The following is a 24,260-nucleotide window of genomic DNA, read 5'->3' on the forward strand; positions in this document are numbered from 1 at the left end:
CTAGACGGGGGCGTCCGGTACATGAACGAAGCAGCACCTCCACCAGATGTCACGGGGTCGTGACGTGGCCGAAGACAGGAGACTTCGTGTTGGGGTTTAACTGTTTATTTGGGCGAACCTGTGCCCGGTAAACGGAAAGTGCAATTACAGCAGCAGTCTCGCACAGATAGCAGTCTCGGACTGATAGCGGCGAACGGAGCGTCGGCCTTCGATCAATAACTGACAAGCGGCAAAGCGTGTCGGCATTTATACTCTTGCCGTCGAATGTTCTAGCATTATCGCTGGCGGCGGCGTAGGTTCCAGAACAATCTGTACCGTTCGCACAGTGGGCGTGATCTTATCGAAATGATCTACTACAGTCCGGAACCTTCTCGAAAACTGCAGGCGCGGTTCGCGCTGAGAATGGTGTGGTGTTTTGGGACGATAACAAAAACTTGGGAAATGGAACGTGGCAATATATTCGGCGTCCCACCCTTTTAACTTAATGCTCTCTTTTGCGAAGGGGGGTAATAAGGGGGTAAATAGTGTGAGCACTGACTATTTGCTTCATAGTCTTCATCTGCACACCCAAAACCATAATAACTATCATCATTGTTAGGCACGCAGGCTGCGCTGCTTGTGGCTCACGTGACTGCATAAAATACCTATCTACTGTCGTACCGGTCGTTGTCTTATAATATAAATAATAATATAATAAATCTTTCCAGGAGAAAAATGGCACATGCCATTTTTCTCCTGGAATGAACATAGGTGCACCTCAGGTCTTCATAAAGTCCATGCTGGTACTTCTGCAACTTTTGCTGGAGCAAAGCCTGAAGGAATCATGCTCTTATGATGCGAGATTGCTTCTGCAGAAGTGCTGTGTGGTTGGTGGATGTGGATCTTCAATAAAGGATGACGACCGTGATGGGTAAACAGTCGAAGATATATGTTTAAATGTTCACATGAAAGACAGCTGTCTATTAGAGATATGTGTGCTTCCACGATAACTCCTATCATTGAAGTACAGAGTGGCAGTTCAAGACATGTTCTCAATGCCAGAGCTTGGAAGCTTTGCAATGTAGGCAGGCAAGTGGAGCAAATACTGGTCCTAATGGGTAATCTATAATGCAGGTAGCGTGCGAAAAGTGCCTCATACGGTTGGAGCAATGACCTTTCTAATGGGTGCCATTTCGTGCCTGCTATATATCCAAGCATAACTACGAAGCTGCTTAGTTTGGATCCAAGCATCGACACATGCTTAGACCAGGACAAGTTTCGGTCGATCACAACTCTTATAAATCGGTGATGCATTACATATCGTACCAAAGTGCCATCAATCGTAATCAGACAATGTTGCATCGATTTGCCCATAAATGTGAGAGCCGCACACTTCACAGTCGTCAACTGTAGACCTCGCGAATGCAAATATTTAAAGGTGACCGATGCTGCACGTTGTAGATTTGCACGAAGCTGTGGCCGTGAAACATGAGAAGCACATATGTAGATGTTGTCTGCGTACAGGCTCATCCTGGCGGTCTCTGGTACTAGATCAGCGAGGCCAATGAGAGTAATGTTGAAGAGTGTTGGGATGAGATTGCCACCCCAAAGAATACCACGAAAGACTTCATGTCCACTCATCTCTCCGTCTGCCGTCGCCATACATATGGTAAAGCCTGTAAGGTAAATCATTACTTACAGAAGCATTCTGCCTCCAATATCTAGCAACTCAAGTGCATCAAGGATGGCGTCGTGCAATACATTATCGTAGGCACCTTTAACATCTAAAAACAGAGCTCCTGTCAAGCGTCGACGCTGTATTCCCTGTTAGACAGTTGATACCACGTTGATCACGCTGTCAATAGAAGACCTCTCTTTGCGAAAACCTGTCATCATGTCTGGGTAGAGGTTGTTTTTCGCCAGAAACCATTCGAGCCTTGCCAGCCCCAATTTCTCCATGACCTTGCCTACACAGCTTGCCAGGACGATTGGTCTGTAAGATTATAAGGCATGTGGTGTTTTTTTCAGGCTTCAGAAGCACGACGATACAACTGGTTTTCTATTTGTCTGGCACTGTACCTGTGCTCCACAATGCCTTGAAGATGGATAGAAAAAAAGTGCATGGTTCTACCCCCATAGAACAGAGTGCAGCGTACGTAATGCCGTCTGGTCCCAGTGCCGGTGGGCGTCGAGTAGAGGCAAGTGCGGCATCTAATTCTTATATCGTAAACAAGACATCAAGACTGCCATTTGAGGCTGGCAGGGCTTGTTGGTCATTTGTTGATAGAATAGCAATAGTTCCAGCTACAATAATTTTGCAGCCCTTTTCTGCAACGTCTACTTCGCTCTTACGTTGCCTAACCGCACAGCTTGGAATGGGTACTTTTCTTGACAGGAAAATTGTAGGCTGCGCATTATTTGCCATTATTTGCATAGTGACTTTTCAGGATCTAAGGAAGTACAAAATTTTTTCCACAGTTTAGTGTCCAACTTATCCATTTGTCGGCGTACATGCCGTTGAGCTTGGCGGCATGATCTAAGGTCTGATACAGATTTGGTTCTTCTGTACTTCCTCTCTGCGCGGCGACGTACAGCAAGCAGTTTCTCATGACTGAAAAAATTGCGCCACAGTTGCTATGGAGAACGAAGTTAAGGGGAAGACAAGAAATGAAGAGGACAGTAGAAGTGCAAATTATCAAATGAAGTTTATTGAAAGAACTTGTAACAAAAAAGGCTTCCAGGAAAAAGAAAAGTCGGTTTACATAGAGGGTAGGGCACGGCAATCTTTCTCCAGTTGATAGTTTGCGCTTGTATTGTCCATTTCATTTCTTGTCTTCCCTCCAACTTCCTTCTCCGTAGTAACTGTAGAGTAATTTTTTCAGTCATTACAAAACCAACTAGCGCAATACATAACTTTGGTCAAGCAGTTTCTCAATGCTTCTGGGAAAAATCCAAAGCACAAGGTGCTACAGTATGTTGGGCAATGTAAATACGTAGGCGAACCACCATTATTCGTTGTGTAAGAATACTGTTAGAAGCCAAGCCGGGGTGAAGCAACCGTTTCATGGGTCCAACAGCACCGAGACAGCAGCCAGCGATTTCAGCAGCAGCTACAGCGGCACGAGCCTCCGTCACAACAAACGTCTTCTTCGTCGTTTCTTTAGTAGAGCCTGTATTTGTCACTACATTGACTCCCCGGTGCAAAAGGGGCCATCCTGGCGACCTATGGCACAAACAGGACTGGTGCGTCATAGTGAAGTTTTAGACGGTCGACGTGCACAGTTTCGCGCCCTCGGGGCGGTTTATCTGTAGGTGGCTGAATACGTTCAATCATGTACCGTATTTACTCGATTCTACTGTGCCCTCGATTGCAACGTGCACCCGGTTTCCATGACGGAAAAAAAAAAGACCGATTGCAACGCGCACTTTCGCGCAAAGACCGATTGAACGCGCAATGGCGCGATTGCAACGCGCCATTTTTCTCATTGACCGGCACGATGACACCACTCGGGAATACGACTCCTTTCGGGAGCGTCTTCCGTTTAAATATGAGGTACAGGGAAGCTTGTGTCTATCAGACGTGCAACGGAACATTGCCGTCACTCTAGTTCTACCGTGGCCCTATGTCAGCACGCGAACTTTCTTCGCCCCCTTCTTCTCAATGGTTGTAATGCCAGGCATGTCGAAGTAAAGAGGCGTCTGATCGGCATTCCCGATTTGCCCAAGCAGGTAGCCGTTGTTGTGCCGCAAGTTTAGGACGAACCTTTGAAAACTGTGAAGCTTTTCTTCGTACTCCTCCGGCAAGTTTTGACTCATGCTCGTTTGCTTTCAGAGAGAAAAGCCTTTCCTCTTCATAAAGTCAGTTAGCCAGCACCTGCTCGTTTTAAACTGGCTCCGCATTAGACCGTTTTCTAAGGCTAACTGCATTGCCCCGCCGCGGTGGTCTAGTGGCTAAGGTACTCGGCTGCTGACCGGCAGGGCGCGGGTTTGAATCCTGGCTGCGGCGGCTCCATTTCCGATGGAGGCGGAAATGTTGTAGGCCCGTGTGCTCAGATTTGGGTGCACGTTAAAGAACACCAGGTGGTCGAAATTTCCGGAGCCCTCCACTACGGCGTCTCTCACAATCATATAGTGGTTTTGGGACCTTAAACCCCACATATAAATCAATTAAGGCTAACTGCATAGCCTGCACTTGGAGAAATTCTGTCATCACGGGCAGCTGTGCCGCTCACTGCTCAATCACATACTCGGCGAGCAGCTCTTCAATTTGCGGAAACCGATCCTGCTGTGGTCCACAGAAGCCTTTATCTTTGCTGTCGACAATCTCCTGCTTTTATTTCCGCTAGTCCCACACGCACATTTTTTGGGAACTCCAAACGACCGCGATGCAGCCCGATTTCCATCCGTTTCGGCACACGCAATGATTTTTCTCTTAAAAGCGGCATCGTGGTGCACTCGTAGAGTTTTTGGAATCGGTCCTTCCATGCCATGGATGCTAATGCACCACAAGATGACGAACTCCTCAGCACACGTATTAAGTGCCACACATGGGAAACACATAGGCAGAAATGGCCAACGCACCATGCCGACTCACATAGGGGGGGGGGGGGGGGGCATTTTGGAAATGCCGGTGGCAATAGAATGACCGTATTCATTTTTTTTCCGTACTCGATTCTAACGTGCATGCGATTTATGAACTCGCTTAACCGGAAAAAAGGAGCGCGTTAGATTCAAGTAATTACGGTAGTTGACTTGACTGGTTATATCTGGCGCAGGATCTGGTACGGACCATCATATTTGGGTATGAACTTTGAGCAAAGGTCTGGGGTAGACGATGGTACGCGGAGCCACACGATTGTTTGAGGCGCGCACGATAAAGGGAACGAGCGTCGGTCAATGGCTTACTTCTGGCGAGCCTGATCGTGCGTAGTAAGCGAGCGTGCGAGCTGCCGACATTCTTCGGCATATGTGGTGGCTTCTGCCAAGGTCGTCGATTCTGAGGGGTCTGGGCGGTACAGAAGGATAGTGTCCAAGAACGATGAAGGTTCCCGGCCATAAAGAGGGAAGAACGGGGACAATCCAGTTGTAGATTGAATTGCGCTGTTGTAAGCGTAAGTAACGAATGACAGTATGCAGTCCCAGTTCGTATGGTCACAGGAAACACATGGAGAGCATGTCACCTAGCGTGCGATTAAATCACTCGGTCATCCCGTTTGTTTGGGGGTGGTATGCGGTCGTTGTTCGGTGCACGATGTTGCATTCGCGCAGGAGGGCATCTACAGCTTCCGACAAGAAAGAACGCCCACGGTCACTGAGAAGCTCACGGGGTGCACCATGCCAAAGGACGAGGTTGTGCAGAATGAACAAGTCGACTTCACACGCAGTGGCCTCGGGAAGCGCCGAAGCTTCTGCGTAGCGCGCAAGGTGGTCCACGGCTACGATGACCCACCGGTTTCCATTTGGTGTGTATGGTAGGGGACCGTACAAGTCGATTTCGATGTGGCCGAAAGGCCGAGAAGGACAAGGCAGTGGCTGAAGTGGCCCTGTGTTTGTGCGAGGGCAGCTCTTCTGGCGTTGGCACAAGGAACATGGACGGACGTACTGCCTAACAAAGCGGTACATTCCGCGCCAGTAATATCGAACTTGTAGGCGAGCATACGTCTTCACTACACCTGCGTGGGCGCATTGCGGATCCGCGTGGAAGGAGGCACAGACGTCAGATCGTAGGTGGCAAGGGATCACCAGCAACCATTTGCGGTCATCAGATAGGCAGTTTCGCCTGTACAGAAGACCGTCACGGATGATAAAATGGCGAGCAGTTCATCGAAGTAAACGGTTGTCGGTACGTGGAGACGTCTGGGACGGGTACTCTAAGAGAGACGCTATCCATGAATCCTGGTGTTGCTCAGCGGATATGTCGGCATGTTCAAGTGAAGAACATTCGCAGCTGGAAACAGACGCTGTAACATATTCGTGGGGAAGTGGCGAGCGAGAAAGACCGTTGGGGTCTGAATGCTTGCGGCCTGACCGATAAATTACAGGAATGTCATAATCTTGGAGACGTAGTGCCGAGCGAGCTAGGCGACCAGATGGGTCTTTTAATGATGACAACCAACACAATGCGTAGTGATCACTCACCACGTCAAATGGGCGGCAATATACATAAGGTCGGAATTTTGTGATTGCCCAAACAATGGCAAGGCATTCTTTCTCAGTGACTGAATAGTTCTTTTCCGCTTTAGTGAGGGTGCGACTAGCGTAGGATACAACATACTCATAGAAGACAGATTTACACTGAGCAAGAATAGCGCCGAGGCCTACTCCACTAGCGTCCGTATGGATTTCGGTTGGAGCGTCTGGGTCAAAGTGGCGTAGGATAGGTGGTGATGTCAGAAGATGGCGTAAAGAGGCGAATGCTTCGTTGCATGCTGGGGACCACGCCGAGATGTCTTGGTTGTCAGCAAGTAGCTGCGTCATGGGTGCGATTATGGTGGCAAAATTGCACACAAAACAGCGAAAATATGAGCAGAGGCCGATGAACCTGCGGACTTCTTTTAGTGCAGCTGGCCTGGGAAAGTTGGCGACAGCGCGAAGCTTGGCTGGATCAGGACAGACACCATGCTTGCTAACAACATGCCCTAAGATGGTAAGCTGGCGGGCAGCGAAGTGGCATTTTTTCAAATTCAGTTGCAGTCCAGGGTCCGAAAGACAAGTCAGGAGGCTTGCGAGGCGGCTGAGGTGGGAGTCGAAGTCCTTCGAGAAAATGACGACGTCATCCAAATAGCACAGGCATGTGTTCCATTTAAAGCCTCTCAGGATATTGTCCATGAGACGCTCGAAGGTGGCAGGCCAATTACAGAGGCGGAATGGCATCACGCTGAACTCGTACAATCTGTGAGGCGTTACAAACGCAGTCTTGTAGCGGTTGGCTTCATTATTAGGGACCTGCCAGTAGCCGGATCGAAGGTCTAAAGAAGAAAAGAACTCTGCTCCTTGCATGCAATCGAGGGCATCATCGATTCTGGGCAGCGTATAAACATCTTTTCTCGTGATATTAAGACGCTTGTAATCAACGCAAAATCTGATGCTGCCATCCTTTTTTTTTTCACCAGTACAGCCGAAGAAGCTCAAGGGCTGTTTGAAGGCTGTATGACGCGACGTCGAAGCATATCGTTCACCTGATCATCAATGGCACGACGTTCAGCGTGAGAAACTCTATATGGGCGCTGGCGCAAAGGTGTGTGGCTACCGGTGTCGATTTTGTGAACAATGGCAGACATGCGACCCAAAGAAGGTTGGCTATAGTGACATGATATCTTGAAGTGACCGAGTAAAGCCAGGAGTTCGGTGCGCTAAGCAGCGGGAAGTTTAGGTTCAAGCGATGGAAAAAACGCCTCCAGAAATGAAGTGGGAGTGTTTTCAAAGGTAATGATGTTTAAGTGAGATGATGGCGTCATCAGGTAGGTGACTGGATGAAACAGAATCAATTTCTTCAAGGTGACTGAGGATTTCGCCACGAAATAATATGGCTGGGGAAGGAAGCGAGTTCATTATATAAATGAAGCCACGCGAGTTTTCTACGGTGACAACTGCGAACGGGGGAAGGAAGCTTTTGCGAGAGCCGAAGGCGTCAAAAGGGATAAAGAGGGCGGTGACAGAGGGTGCGTCGTCGCAGAAGAGTGGCACAAGAAGACAGAATAGAGAAAGGATGTGAGTGTCCGCGGCCACGGTGACTCGGAAAAATGGCGGCTTGAAAGAAGGTCTGTCAGACGTCGGCGCTTCACACAGGGGCAGTTCACACATCGTCGACAACTCTAGTTCGGCACGCGCACAGTGAACGACGGCATGATGAGCGCAGAGGAAGTCCCAGCCTAAAATGATATCGTGTGGACATGGGGAAAATACAACGAATTCGACTACATGCAAAATATTTTGGATGACCAGTCGAGCTGTGCACGACGCTGAAGGTTGGATGTGATGCGCAGCGGCCGTGCGGAGAGAGACGTTGGAAAGCGGCAGCATAAGCTTCTTCAACTTGCGGCACAGTTCACCACTAAGCACAGACACGGCAGTATCAGTATCAACGAGGGCTTTCGCAGGTATACCATCAATATGCACAGTTATTTTATTAGCAGGTAAAAACAGAGGCCTTAAGGTTTCGATATGTGCGCAGCTCTTGCCTCGGGAACTGCGATGGTCAGTTTTTTGTTTGGGCGGGTGGTGATCGAGAAAGCATCAGAGAAATAGAACGACGCCATGGTGAGGGCGACCTAGCCCTGTCGAAGCCGCGGCGACTGATCTGACGTGGGAGGGGGGGGGGGGGAGGGACGAAGACGATTGTGGTGGCTCTGGACGATAGGAGTCGTGAGTCGCCTCACCAGCAGTTGGGTTGCGATTCCAACGGCGGCAATAACATGCTACATGACCGGGAAGATGGCAGAAATAGCAAATTCGCCAGTTGTCCAGAGTGTCCCAAGGGTTAGTTGATGGTGGTGCGGGGTGGCGAACAGGAGGTGGGTGGGGACCAATAGGTGGACTTGCTGCGTAGAGGGGACGGGACTGTCGAGCAAGATTCGTGATGGTTGGTAGCGATGACGGCGATCATCTGGCGGTCTCAGCGTAAGTGAGAGGGGCAGAGATAGGTGCAGGATGATATGTGGGAGACAGGGTGTCAGAAACTTGCTCTTCGATTGCCTTGCGGAGCGTTGGGGTCAGCGTGTGTGCACTGGTCGGAACGTACGGCACAAGAGGTAATTGGTGCGACACTTCTTTATAAATGAACTGCTGGATTTGCTGAATCAACGTGGTTCGTTCGGAGGAAATAGCACCAATGATTAACACAGATGTAGAGGTCGTGTCGAGGTTTGGACGTCGAGTAGAAATGCGCTCTCTCCGCAGCTCGTCAAAACTTTGACAGTGCTGAATAAGCTGGGCGACAGTTTGCAGGTTTTTTGCAACGAGCATGTGAAAGGTGTCGTCGGATACCTTTCATGATGTGCCGTATTTTATCAGTGTCAGACATGTTGGAATTTATACGACGGCAGAGGTCCAGAACATCCTCAATATACGAGGTAAAGGTCTCGCCAGAGCACTGTGCCCGGCAACGCAAGCGCTCTGGCGAGTCCGCCAAAGACTTCTGCAAAGCGCGTCTTGAAGGTTGACCAAGAGGTTATTTCCGCTTTGTGGTTGTTAAACCACAGTTCTGCCACACCCGCGAGATAGAAATGAAGGTAAGCGAGCTTGTCTGTTTCATCCCACTTATTATGGGCGCTTACCACTTCATACTGGGACAGCCAGTCTTCAGCGTCTTGGTCATCGGTCGCGTTGAAAATCACAGGATCTCGCTGTCGTGGCATTCCAGAACAGGTGACGGATGGCATTATGACGGCAGGCATTGGCGAGGCGGGAGGTTGAGTTAGAGTCGGGAAACGGAGTTCCAGTTTGAGACAACCAGCACTCTCCACCAAATGTGAGAATACTGTTAGACGCCAAGCCGGGGTGAAGCAACCGTTTAATGGGCCTAAGAGCATTGAGACAGCAGCCAGCGGTTTCAGCAGCAGCTACAGCAGCACGAGCCTTCGCCACAACAAACGTCTTCTTCGTCGTTTCTTTAGCAGAGCCCGTATTTGTCACACAGTTGCTAAACCTTCATCATGTAAGAAGTTAACGAGCTGTTCACCCCTTCTCTTTGTCATCACGCCTCCCCGTAACGGGTGATCTGTATTGAAGTCTCCCATCAATATGCAGTCCCAGGTACTTTTGAATGACAAAACTGAGGTAGCTGCAGTCGAATCTTTTTTCTGTGGTATATAGCCTCCAATAATTAAAAACGTGCATTGCTTATGTTTCATGCTCCCGCATATGTATTCATTGGAAGCATGTTCTGCAACAATATGCCGTGTATACAACATATCGTGGCGTATTAACAGCAGAACTTTGCTTCTCTATATATCTTGGCATGACCAAGGTTGCATATACCCCGATATTCGAAAAGACGACGTAATGTTCGGCTTGCAGACAAGCACAAAACGAAAATGATACTTTAATGAACGGCATCGAAGTTCTGAAAGGCGACCACGTAAACCGCATATGTTCCACTACGAAACAGATCGCCGTATGCACTCTTAGAATGAAGAACATCTTCCCGAGAGAGCCATGATGAATTATTACTCCACAGCCGTAAGAGTGACTCTATGGTATCCATTATTTTAAAGCACCTGTCGCTGATGGCGTGTGTAAAACAGAAAGCATAGTAAGATTCATACAATCTTTATGGAATCATGAAACCCAAGACAGGAGGCGTGTATGTACTAGTGCCGATCACACTCGGTTGCCATCAAGACGACAATATGCTACAGCACATGTCTCACGTTAATGTCGTTTGCTTCGTAATAACGAGGTAAAACAATGAAGAAGTGTCTGCACAAACTTCAATGATGACAGTGTATGCTTTGTGCGACCATGGTCTTTTCAGTCACGTCGAAAACGGGCCTGCTGCAGCATAATTTGTCTCCTTTCACTTAGTTTGAGGCTATAAAAAAGCCTGCACTCTTCACTTTCTTGAAGCCGGCGCACTTTGTAACACCAGTAACAATGGCACGCACGCACGTCTACAAAACACGGGCGCAGCAGAAGGAGAGACGAGAATTCATCACACGTCAGTTAACAACTCAGTGGCCACTCACAGCGCTGACAGAGTGCTAGATGGACGGATGGATGCTATGAGCGTCCACTTTATAACAGGGCGGTAACATGTGTGAGACCAGGCTCGCAAGAAAAGAACGAAAAGAAATATTTTTTTATGTTTTATTATAACAAAGACAAATATAAACTTGTGTTTTATCTCTCTGCCTCTTCAGGCAGAATGTCCTCCCTTTCCCACTATTTTTGTCCTTTATCACTACTTTTCTGCCACCAATACTCCAACCACCTTTTAATTGCTTCTATGGTGGACATGTTCAGTTTTTCGTAAAACCCATAGCCTCATGTATACCTGGGTGGATATCGCCGCATTAAAGCATAATTATGTTCCATCATTTCCTTAACTCCCCCACAGCATGTACATTGTTCTTCTTTACTGAATCTCGCTTTATCACTACGCATTCTAAGGCAACCCGACTTTGCTTCAAACAGTATTGAGCTTCCCCTTGAATTAGGTATCATAAAATCTCTCCCGCTTTATGTTGTTCTTGTCCTTTCAGTACTTACTGAGAGCCGGCTTCTTTTCCATTGCTGCCCTTCAATAAATCCTCTCCACCTCTCTGACTTTACGCTTAATGCTCCTTATTGCAATGTTACCCACACTGCCTGCCGTATATTTACTGGTGAGCCTCCTAGTTCTTTTTCTCCACTTTGTGTTCACACTCTTCCTATACAAATACCTGAACACCTTCCCTGCCGATCTACTCTCCTTCATTTTCTTAAGCCTCGCTTCAAATCTCATTTTGCTCTGAGCTTCCCTTACTTCAAAGCCTGTCCATCCCATATCTTCCTTTATAGCCTCATTCAGTCTTCCCGTGAGCGCCCCATGCGAGGCATCCCACAGTCCTTTGGTTTACATCCATTCCTGATTGCACCTCTGACTTAATGCACAGCACTGAGTTCCCAAATCTAAGCTGCGGAACCATCACGCCCTTCCAGAGACCTCGAAGCACTTCGTACCCAGTGTATCCCCATAACGCTCTATGCTTCATTATTGCAGCATTCCTCTTAGAATGACCACTTTCCTTTAGTTCTGAGCTCATTGACATCAAGTGAATGTCCTCCTCAGGTTCCTAAATGGCTCACAGACAAAGCAGATGGGGAACAGTTTCACAGTATTACTCGTTTAAGTTGTACTGACATATTATGTTTAAGCATAGATGCAGCTGTAAAGTACTTTACAGCTATTCTAACTGATGCTGCAATACGAAGCATCCCGCAAACCTCCAGACTGCCCAGCAAATCACATGTCCCACGGTGTAACAAAGAGTGCCAGAATGCGTGCAAAAAGCAAAGCAAATCATGAGGGTTGCTCTGGGACTCACCAACAGCCGAGAATCTTACAAATTAAAAAAAAAGTCCATGGTAGAAGGATATCCGTCGACAGGCAAGAAGAGAAAGTTGGCACAAGCTTTTATCGGGCATCCATTCATACACACAGCAGTCTAAAGTCTGGAATATGGTTAGTGGTGTAGCAGGAAAACATTCACATTAATTCCATCTGGTGGACACACAAGAGAAAGCATGGAAGATCCACGGCAGGGCTAGACTAGCCATGCCCTGGATCGACTAGTCCGGCCGTGGAAGATAATAATAATGACTTTATTTCGCATCAAGGATACATGATGCAGGAGACCTGCAGAAAAAGCTGGCGTGATGCCAGCTTGACAAGGCCGCAGGCCCCCCTTCCCCCTCCCCGAACACATCGCAGCAGCGGTAACACTTTCATAAAAACATTCGGGATCATACACGTAAAATAAACAGGTCTATGACAAGAAAGAAATCATCACTGTACATGTGTGATAAAACGAAACGTCTAATGCTTAAACAACAACAAAAAATCTATTTCAAAAGATGCAAAAAATGTTGGCGTATTTGCCTTAAAAAAAGGAAGCATTTGCGTAATACATCCGAGCGAAGCATACAAACATGTATACGACAAAAATGAGCAATCAACACTGTACAGGTGTAACATATTGGTACATATAATGCTATAAACAAATAATTTCGCAATGTGAAATACAGGCGCATTTGCCTTGCAAAACACAGAAAAAAGCATCATAAAAAGAAGAAATATGCCTAATTTATTGCTTTGGCAACACCACAAATGCATACTCATTTCCTAAAACAGAAAAAACAAACAAGACACCAAGAAACATATCGTGAAAAAAAACACAAAGCAGTATACAAAATAAACGTCAACAAAAACAAAATACAAAAATACATTCTTTAGAAATTACAAGTAACAGAAACGAGTGATCATGACGTCTGGAGGAAATGATTCCGCAGTTGTTTAAAGGTGATTTTTTCTAAGTCAATTTCGTTATCCCTAAGTTCATTTAGTAACCTTGGAAGTTTATTTCCCAACGATTGAAGACCGTATGTGGTTCTAAAGGTTCGAACAGTCCACACTTCATTTTTCCGGGTATTATACTTAGGCTGGTTGAGTATTAAATCTGCCAACTGCTTTAGAAACGGGTTAGAGTTTTTTATGTCTTGCTTATATTTTTTGGACAGAAGAAATTCATGCATTTTTATTACTGGCATTAGGTTGTATTTTTCAAATAAGGAACGAGTATGATAAGTACATGGCACGTTCTCTACCGCCCGTACAAACCTTTTTTGCAACATATGAAGTTTGTTTATGTTTTCTTTAGAAGTTAGAGCCCAAACTAGATGGCAGTAATTGATTCTTGATAAAAATAAGGTATGGTAAATTAACAACAAAATATTCCGAGGAAGCAAGTGCTTGTTTCGGTACACAAGGCCGACTACCTGAGAGACCTTCGTAGCTAAGAAGTGTATGTGGTGATCCCATGATAATGTTTCTTGAAATATTACTCCTAATATTTTAAGAGAAGGGACTATCTCGACAGGGGTGGAATTTAAAAAGATCGTTTGTTTTACAATTTCCACTTTATTTTTAGCATGAAATACCATAGCCTTAGTCTTTGCAACATTTATTTTTAGACCGTTTTTTCTTGTCCATTTTTCTAATCTAATCAGCAGTAGATTTGCATGTGTTATTAATTCGTTCACTGATTTTCCTGTTAAAATATATTCGTATCATCTGCATATATTATAAATTTTACGTTAGAGGAGATGTTCACGATATCATTAATGTAAATATTGAAGAGGAAGGGTCCCAAAATGCTTCCCTGTGGAACTCCTGCAACAATTGATAAAGAATCGGAATTGCAACCACCCAGGCTAACAATCTGATTACGGTGTTGCAAATAAGACTGTATTAATGATCCCGCCGTTCCCCGAATACCGTACCGTTCCAGTTTTTCTATAAGTAATTTGTGGTTAATGTGGTCAAAAGCTTTCGTAAAATCTACGAACAACCCCAACACAACGTTTCCCTGTTCGAATTGCTGATAAATGTACTCTTTCTGTGCCATGAGAGCATATTCTGTACTGAAGCCTTTGCGGAAACCATACTGCGAGTCATGAAGCAACTGAAACTTCCTTTCGAAATTAGTCAGCCGTTTTAATATTAGTTTTTCTAATGCCTTCGATAGGACTGGCAGAATGGACACAGGCCCGTAATTCGACATGTTATTTCTATCGCCTTTCTTGAAGAGAACGGTAACGCGTGCAACTTGCATTTTAGTGGGAAAAACAGCCCGGCCAAGGCACAAATTGAATATATGCGTTATATAAGGAAGAAGGAATATAATGACATGCTTTATAGGTTGAACTTGTATCCCGTCAATATCAAGTGCTGTACTGTTTTTCAAATTCAAAACTAATTCTTTCACTTCATTCTTACTTGTCGGATCAAGAAAAATGGTACCGTCGATAAATGGGACACTTCCAAGGTTACTACTCACATCACATTTTTCTGCGACATTTACAAAATATTTATTGAAAGTGTCGGCCAAGGGTTTTCCTGATATGACCTCGCCGTTAAGATTCATGCTATGTACTGAACCCGTGGACACATTGCGATTTAAGAGAGAATTTAGCCTTTTCCACATTATATCTGAACACCCAGAAACTGAACTAAACATATTGTTATAATATTCTTGTTCTGCCTTTTTGAGATCTTTATTTAGGCTATTTCGTTTAACCTTGAATTCTTTAAACAATTTAAACAATAAGATCGAGCGAACTTCCTCAGCGCACACTTCAAACAGGCCTCCAGCTTGTAGCACTCTATTGAAACTTTCCAAAAATACAAAACAAGAATAGAAAAGCAGGAACTAGAACACAAATGTACGATATACGAGGCATACAACCAACTTTTCAACTTAGTTGAGCAACAAACATAGCAGTTGAGTGACCTCAAACACCTTCCCTTCTTATTTAGTGTAGAAGCTAGCCAAGGAAGAGGAAATTGACTGGCGCAGTCAGCAGGATTGGAGAGCCTGCAGCGACGAGGACGCTGAAATCAAGAAAGCTTACAAGACGCACGCTGCTTTGGGACCTGTTGGCGTGTTGCGAGAAGCAACCCTGGCACTCGCACGGTCCTGCTGATCAACTTTGGAGTTTGGAGTTGAGTGGCCCAACAGCGCTGCGCATCAGCGAAGGAGAGCAGAGGAGCAGGGACGGTCGACGTGACTGACGCAACGACAGGGGTCATCCAGTTAAAGTACCCGGAGCACCTAAAGAGTTCGTCTCAACCAGCGTTGGGGACGAGACGGGCGCAGTTCTAACTGACATGGCCATTGGGCGATGCATCACTGCAAGGTGAGACTGCTTTGTGCTATGTCGGTGCTCCCATTTTTGAAATAATTTTATTAGTATCATCATTTTTTTTTCACGGAATGCGGTTGCGTTCAGGCACACTCAAGCAGATAATACTGATGTGATGGAAGGGGACAATGTTAGTGAATCAGATCGCACCCACGAGTTGTAGCTTGAGATCGAAGCCCTAAAGCTCAAGCTTTTGAGCTAGAGAAGATGAGGTCATCGCATGCTTCATCAGAGAAGCCGGGAAAACTGAAATTGGCATTCTAGTAACGGTCGATACGTGGAATAGTTAAAAGCAGTCATGCCCACAAGTGAACCTATGATTCACGCCTGGTTCAAGAACGGGGATGCCCTTTTTGCGGCATTGAGACTACTTGAGGAATTACAGGGCACGATTTTACTACCATTCTTAAGTGTGAAGATGTGTACATTCGTTGCCAATCAATCAGAAGCTGTAATGCCGTACTCAGACCTAAAATCAAGAGTGCTAAACAAACTGCGCATGACTCCGAGCTAGTACCACCGAATGTTTCTGGGAATCAAAAGAGGGGCAGACTGTGTTGGAGCCAAGTGACGGTACGTCTAGAAAAAGTAGGGGTGGAGTCATTTGAAGGTCTTCAGCAGTTGCTTAAAGCTGACAGGCTAAAAGAGTTAATGCAAACTGATCTCTGCTCATTGATTACTCAGCAGGAAGCAAAGGGCTGGTTGAAGCCCAAAGATATTGCAAAAGTAGCCGCCGATTTTGAAGAAAGCCTCGGTAGCGGCAGTCAGGGTAGTTACCACATTGCAGCATCAGGAAATTTGAATTATATGCTGCAAGCCAAACTATCGGCTAGATCAAATTTCAACCCTCATTCAAGGGTGCGTTTTGGCTGCGGAAAATGGGGCCGTTTCTGCGAGCTCTCACGTGACACAGCTGCTAATAAAGCAAAAGTTTTATGCGTAGATTCCCCGAATGAGCAGGTCATTTGAGAGCCCAGTCACATTGTCACAACACTCTCCTGTTATGCAGAACTCACTGATAAGGGATCGTGGATTGAGATTCTCATAGAAAACAGACACTTTTGGGCAATGTGTTACCGCGCGCCTACTGTGTGTACCTCTCGGTCTTCCAACCTCGCCAGGAAGCGTTGCTCACCCGGTAAAATTGCGACGCGCAGTAACCAATCATTTGGCTACAAGTGTATCGTTTTGCTTACACCGAAAGATTATGAATGTCTCCCTCATTACTGACAAAAGCTACTGAATGATCTAAAGAAGTGTGATGCGAGGGTGAAATGTCTGACAGAATATTAGACCGGAGAAGTATTGACCAATGAGGGAGCCAGAGCATGTGCCTCTTGGTTCCAGTCCTAGTATGAATGCCGGGCAGCGCACAGTGAGTGAACAAGACGGCCGAGCAAGGGAGCCGCGAATGGCTAAGTCCGCGTCACTTGTACAGCAGGCTAAATTGACTTGCACTTCTGCTGTGGAATGTACTAATGTGGACAGCGAGTGGCTTGGTCCATGCAATGGAAATCATCTCGACGGAGAATAAGAACCCGATGAGTTACTTGCCGACGTGCAGCACAAGGTGAAAGAGGGGTCGCACGTCAAGGTAACTGATGGAGAGTTATTATATCACAGGTAGCAGTTAGACGGAAAGCAGTTCAGCCAGTCATAAGAACTAAAGTCACACTGAGCTGAAGTGTAAGCCCACGACAGCAATTGCGGTGGTAACCTTTCAAGAAAGAAAATGAGAAAGCGCATCAAGGCATAATTTGGGATAGAGCGGTTAGCATTGGGGTTCGCAATCGAGTGGGTTATACGTTTTGTGTATTTCCCTTCAAAACAGAAAAGCACTCAGGCCAGGATCATCGCGTGTGCGACTCAAGTGTTAAGTGGAGCCGCAAGTTGTTTGGAGGATCTAACTACCAGATTTGTTGATAATTTTGTTTTGGGTTGTTCATTTAGGTTTGCGACAGTTTTCTTGCAAGATCTCTTTGAAATGCGAGGTTATTTTAGCATCTAGTTTTTCACTTTGTTTTAGTGTTTAGGCATGGTGTGTTACCGACGGATGGTGATGTCGTCAAAGGTGTGAAGACTCGGGCATTTATCGAAAATGGCATTTCGATAGTGTCGAACACTTTGCCGTAGAACTCGTAGGCACAGGTTGTGTTTGATTGAGTTGAAAAGGCTCTCTCTTCGATTGCTGGGTTGACAGCAACCGACCCAAGTAAAGCTTTGTTTGGCCACGGACGCATCGGAAACAGAAATCGGAGCTTGCGTCTCTCAAAAGAAAGGTGAATATGAATGACCAGTTCAATCCCTCAATAAAAGGTTGAACTAGTTGTGACGGGAGGCGTTCACAGTTGAATGAAAGGTGAATGGGACACACAAATTGTTTGTATTGAAGGCGCGCTGGACAGCGCTGCTGATGCTCTTTCACGTCTCGCATGATCATTGGACTGTGTAATTGTAACTGTTTGTGGCAATAGGATGTTTTCTATGTCTCGCATATTTATGTTTTTTTTGTGTTGCCATTGAGGTAGCTGCTATGAAGTGAATGACTGTGCAAGAGTTTTTGTCGCACGTTTCAGTGCTATGTGTGATGTTAAGTGGGTCGAAGAGACTAATAGCTTTGGCAATGATGCGAAAATTTCTTGTTTGTCATATCAGGCACTTTTTTTATTCTTGTTATCAATGTGGTTGTTGCAGTACGAACTTTAGACAGTAGAAATGCTTTTAGGTGTATTAGATGTGTTGTGTAGAAATAGTTTTGTAGATGAAATAGGGTAGCATTTGCATAATGAGTTCATTATTTTTTTCCTTGGTGCAAAACCTTCAGATTAAACTATACAGAGCGCTGGACCCGTCACTCCTTTTGAGTGTGTTATGTGGGGCCTGGACAGCACATGGAGTGGGTCTCACGTGTTGGGACACTGACCGTGTGTTGTGATTTTAAGAGACAATATGTCGCAGGACTCTGCACGGTTCGTGTGCCCTGTGTCAAGCTAATGCGAACTTTGTCTCAATTGTGTTGCATTGCCAGATCCTTTACTTTATATGATCATTTTAAGTAATATGTGTTTCTATGTCTCTTCTGCAATATGACGTGAAAGAAGATCTTCTTTTGAGATGAAAGTGAAAATTGGTTCATGCATGTTCGTGTGTGGAGAGTGAGTGAATTGTACTGAACAATTTTTTTTCGTATCACGTTACTAGGCATCGAGTGTCAAGTGACACCCTTACGGGGGGAAGAGTTAGAAAGAGGTATGCAGAGCAGTGTGTTGTTGTATGGCACAAGTTACGTGGGTTCAGCAAAGCGCTGAGCGAGTTCCCGACCTGCCAACTAACGACGCGGATCGGTTACGCGATGGGGAATGCGGAAGACTAGTGCATGAGAACAAAGAAGACTCTGTCGTTCACTCAGATCACGAGCAACGTCACCCGCAGTTTGGGATAAAAAGGGGGAAGTTTACCCAGAAGTATGTCTTGTAAGAACCAGGCCAAGCGTGGCCGTCTGATTTTAAGTTCATTGTTTGGCATTCCCGTGTGTCATTCGAGAATGTCACACGGATGCGACCGCTTGGCCGAACAAGACAGTTGCGGCATGCGGGTGAGCTAGTCACTGTCGCGATACGTCATTACCAAGTGTTCTTGGGATTTCGAGGCGCCTCGCTGTCGCAGGCACACATTGTCAGTGCACAGGGCTCGACAGGGTGCTCACCACGTTTATGGCGGCTTCACTAAGCATCTCTACGAAGAGATGCTTAGTGAGAAAGCTGACGGAGCTTGATCCTGAAAGCGGCTACCAACGAACGTCAGCCGATGCACGGGCTGACACGGGAGAGAGTGTGACAACACACATTGGGCGCAGAGAACCTATTGCTTTGCGGGGGCTCCTGACAACCCCTCGCCTCTAAGGAAATCATCAGCTGCCTCAGTAAAATTGTTTACTACTACTACTGACGTAATGTTTTCTTTTTTTTAGCGCTTCGCTTTACAAAAACTCTAAAAATGTTTCCATTCTTTGTGTCAATCATATAGCACAATACTATTGCACAATAGTATTGTCAATCATATGCACAATACTATAAAAAAGTGATTGGACCATTTTTTGCAAAGACCCATTTTGCCAACAAGCAGCGCCGTTATCTGGTGGTGGTATTTGACAAAACTAGACTCTAACGAAACAAGGCATTCACACTACCTATGACCAGTGACCAACGTGACACACATCAGTGCACAAACAAAAGAATGAAAAACCCTAAGTAATGATATATCTTTTCCTATAGTGCTAAAAATGCCTCAGTGGGAGATGCTCCTCCAATCCTTAGAAATGACTTTATGCGCTCTTTAAACACTCTGTCCCTATTCTAATACACAGTAACTAGAAAAAACCTTTGGCGCATGTGTCAGCAAGCCTAAGCTAGAGTGACCTGGAATAGGGGGAGTGTAAATAGCGCCTCGCCAAAACATGGGAAGAGTGAGGGCCTTCCGCGGTGAACTACCGCACTACGGCACTGCCATGCCAGAACTGTGGGCTTTCTCTACAGTCAAAGCTGAGGGCGTCTGCCACGTGCGTGATATTTTGAATGATGTTAGCCAACATCGCGGTAATATGGGCAAGATTTATTATTGTGTCACTCGCACACTATACTGTAGCGACTCACGGCATATATAACACGTATGGTAGCTCTAGAGCAAGAATCTTGTATATTTTTTTTTCAGCTGTTTCGTCCCGGCACTCATCCGCACTTACGCACCTGTTTGAAGCACGCACCGTGATCAAAGGTACTTAATTTAGTTTCCTGTGAAATATCAAATGTAAACATGCCTTAGAAAAGAATAAGCTGCAGATTGCAAAGATAGCACCAGGAAAGCTTATGATGCGGTACAATGTGGGTTCGATAAACATCCTACTTGTTCTGACCACGTTCTGAACTGCCTAACTTGCAAAAGCCGCCCCTCCCCCTTTATTTTTGTCTTTTTGAATAACAAGCTCTTTGTTTCTCGTCTTCCAGCGATCAGTCCCTTTGTCAGCTCTCGCTGGCTCCCTCTAACGTGCTTCCTCACCCAGATATATCCTCGTAGTAAATGGCTATTTCATGGTAACATGTTTACACACTTCATATGACTTCTTTTACTTGGTGATATCGATTTGCTTTACATGCCTGTGTTCCATGCCATGTTGTTTCAAAGATTTTCATGTAAAGCAGATTGTTCTCAGACAGCCTCGCTGCGGTAAAAACTAACATAACTCTCATGGCCAGTTCACGTTGTAAGCTTATGGCACCACTAACTTGACATGCTATGGATTGGCGTAACGACTAATATTAATGATATGGTGTGTGGCGCGCAAACACACTCTCTTCGGCCAGAAGTAATTCAGACTGTGGCCATTGTGTGACCTTTGAGACCGGCGAAATCTTGGTCTTCCCAAAGAGAGAGAGAGCCCGACACGACCACTATGATTGGAGGTATTTTAATGACTGCCTGAACGCCAGCATTACAGGCATATCAACGTCTCTTGCCTCGTGCAAACGTTTCCTCGTCTTCTCTCTGTGACGCCGATACAGCTGCCGCTACAAGACGATTCGCGGTCTGACGATTTGTCTTCACCAGGGATTGAAAGCGTGGTCATCAGCAACATTGTTCTCAACATGTAGGAATTACTTATATAGTGAATAAGAAAGACGTTGATACCATCAGCTCAACTATCATCAACGTAAGAAAAAGGCACAAGATCAGCAATCGAGCACCGTCATCTGGGACCGCCTGCGTTCCTTTCGAGCTACCACCCGCTTGCTTGGTTCCTTCAATAAACTCCCTTTACATTTGGTGGATCGTGCTGGGTAACTACATCACTTACACCCTCGAACTCCGATCCCACACCCTGCCGTCGACCATGCAAGTCGACCTTGCCAAACAGACACCACCTCTCGCGGCCGCTCCTTGCCCCGGCCCGGTTCACCAGCGAGACCCCCTGATCTTTTCGGGTGCCGAAGACCAGGACGTCAAGGACTGGCTGTCATCCTACAAAAAAGTCAGGGGACCAAACAGGTGGGATGACACTGCAAAGTTGAGCACCGTCAACTTTTCCTTGGCTAATGTGGCGAAGCTGTGGTACACAAACCATGAATCTGAGTTCGAAAACTGGGTCGCTTTTAAGCTGGCAATACCCTCGGTTTTCGGTCGCCCGGCCGCGCGGAAGTTGCGTGCCGAACAACGCCTGCATACACGGGCACAAGAACCTGGCAAAACATTTACCGCCTATATCGAAGACATACTCAATCTCTGCCGGCGCGTCGATGCCGCAATGAGCGGAAGTGCCAAGATCCAGCACATTATCAAAGGTGTCGATGACGACATATTTCAAATGCTCCTTGCGAAGTCTCCTGGTACGGTGTATAAAGTTGTAACTCTGGCAACGAGCTCTCACCCGTCATCTATTTCAGCCTAATCAATCACATCGCTGCATTGTACGTCGTGCCTGCCCACTCCCGCCTTCTAGCACAAATGAAAGAAAGACTTTGTGCATGAGGAGGTCGCACGTCAGTTTTCCTTCCTGCCGTTTTGTCAGCGCCAAGAGCTTTCGCAGCTGCAGATAGAGCGACCGCCGACCCCGCTAGCTCCCATGCTCCGACATGTGCTTCAGGACCAGATTGCCGAGACTATGCCAGTGCCCTTGCAGCAGCAAGTAGTTTCCGCGCCTCTTACTTATGCTGACGCAGTAAAGAGGCAGCAGCCACACCAGCCCTCGCCGTTCAATGAACTGCCGCATGTTAATGCTCCTACTCAGTTTTACGTCACATGGGCCCCTCCCCTCGCTACCACAGCCTCGACTCAGCCGTATGTCACTTGTGCGGCGCCCCATACTGCAAATGCCTGGCGAACGCGTAATAACCGGCCGATATGTTTTGCATGCAGCGGCCCTGGCCATATCTCCCGATACTGCCGCCGTCGCTTGCCCGGCTACTCAGACGCCCTATCACGGAGCAACTACATGGACCAACCTTCTTTTAGTTATGAAAGTTTGGATCATCAGTCAAGCACGTCTTCTCGTGACTATCTGGCAACTTCGTCTCGTCGTTCACCTTCACCTAATCGTCGCTCCATGTCACCCATGCGTCCACGACCAGCCCCTCAATATGAGGAAAACTAGCTGTCGCAGTTTAGGAGGCAAGAGCTGCGCTATCGAAGCGTTCAAATCCTCATACTTTGCCGTCAAATATCGTCGAAGTTTTTGTAGACGGTGCCCATGCATACGCTCTTGTAGATACCGGTGCCGTTGTGTCTGTTATAGATGCCAAACTTTGCCGCAAGCTCCGAAAGGTGACCACGCCGCTTGATATGATGTCTTTACGTGTAGCAAATTGAGAACCTGTTCGACCTATAGCCGCCTGCACTGCCTGACTCACAACTGCGGAGGACCACTACATTGTTGAGTTCATCGTCTTTTCCTGGTGCTCTCATGACATCATACTTGGCTGGGATTTCTTATCGCTTAATCACCCCGTTATAGATTGTGCCCGTTCCGAACTTGAACTGCTTCCATTGTTCCACCATCCCAACGACCACACGAGTTGAGCCGCGTACAAGCTAGATGTCAAAAAAGATTCCACTGACAACAGCTGTTTTGCTCCCTGTGGTCGCTGTCGGCATGCGTGATGAAGTAGCATTTTTTGAGCCATCAAGGCTTTTTTCTAAGTCGAAAACCACTTCTGCTTCCTTATTCAGCCCTCTCGATTTCTAATGGAGCCAGTGCTCTCTGCCTTACCAATCCCTTTCCGCATACCATCAAACTGTTTAAACGCGAGTCTCTTGGATGCATACAGCCCATTGATAACAGACAAATTTTTACCGTGCCGCAAGAATCATCGCAAAATGACCTAGCCGCCGTCAGTGCTATTAACCACTCTGACCTACAGGCTTCGAAAGTGTTCGATTCAACGATCACAGACGGACTGTAACCATCTGAACGATCTGAACTCCTCCAACTGCTGTACAAGTACCGCGAATCTTTCAATGTTGTTCAACCTTCACTTGGCTGCACTTCTACCACTCTACATTACATTGATGCCAGCTCCCATGTGCCACTACGACAACGACCACACCGAGTTTATGCGGCGGAATGCCAAGTTATTACCGAACAGGTAGACGATATGCTGCAACGCGACGTCACTCGACCGACCTTCACAAAGCCCATGGGCCTCACCTGTAGTGCTCGTAAAAAAAAGGATGGTTCCGTTCGCCTCTGCGTGGATTAGCGGCGCCTAAATAAGATCACTCGTAAAGACATGTATCCTTTACCCAGGATTGACGATGCCCTTGATACTTTACAAGGTTCAGAGTTTTTTTTTCATCATTAGATTTGCCTTTGGGGTACTGGCAGGTCCCTCTTGCAGATGCCGATCGACCAAAAACAGCCTTCACGACACCGGATGGTCTATATGAGTTTAATGTCATACCCTTCAGCCTCTGCAATGCGCCTGCCACCTTCGAGCGCATGATGGACTCTGTTCTTTGGGGTTTGAAGTGGCAAATATGTCTCTACCTTGACGATATTGTCATCTTTGCACCAGACTTTGCGACACATCTCAAGCGCCTAAAACATGTCCTCACGTGCTTGAAGAATTTTCAGCTCCTACTCAATCTCAAAAAGTGCCACTTCGCTGCTCGGCAACTTACGATTCTCGGGCACGTCGTATCAAAGGATGGTATACTTCCAGACCCGGCTGAATTACGTGCTGTTGCCGACTTCCCCAAACCAACGACTATGAAGCAGTTATGGAGCTTCGTGGGGTTATGCTCCTATTTTCACCGGTTCGTGCATAACTCTATCATTGCGCCTTTGACCGAACTTCTAGGCAGGGCCACTGATCTTTCGTCATGATCTT

General features: G+C 46.5%; 1 protein-coding gene across 14 annotated transcripts in view; it reads right to left on the minus strand.

Annotated features, from left to right (window-relative positions):
* Bcs1 (mitochondrial chaperone BCS1) overlaps positions 1–24,260 on the minus strand; it is a 628,019-nt gene that overhangs the window by 33,090 nt on the left and 570,669 nt on the right. The gene's annotated exons all lie outside the window — the stretch shown is intronic.

This window comes from Rhipicephalus microplus, chromosome 1 (assembly GCF_043290135.1).
Source record: "Rhipicephalus microplus isolate Deutch F79 chromosome 1, USDA_Rmic, whole genome shotgun sequence".
NCBI lineage: Eukaryota > Metazoa > Arthropoda > Arachnida > Ixodida > Ixodidae > Rhipicephalus > Rhipicephalus microplus.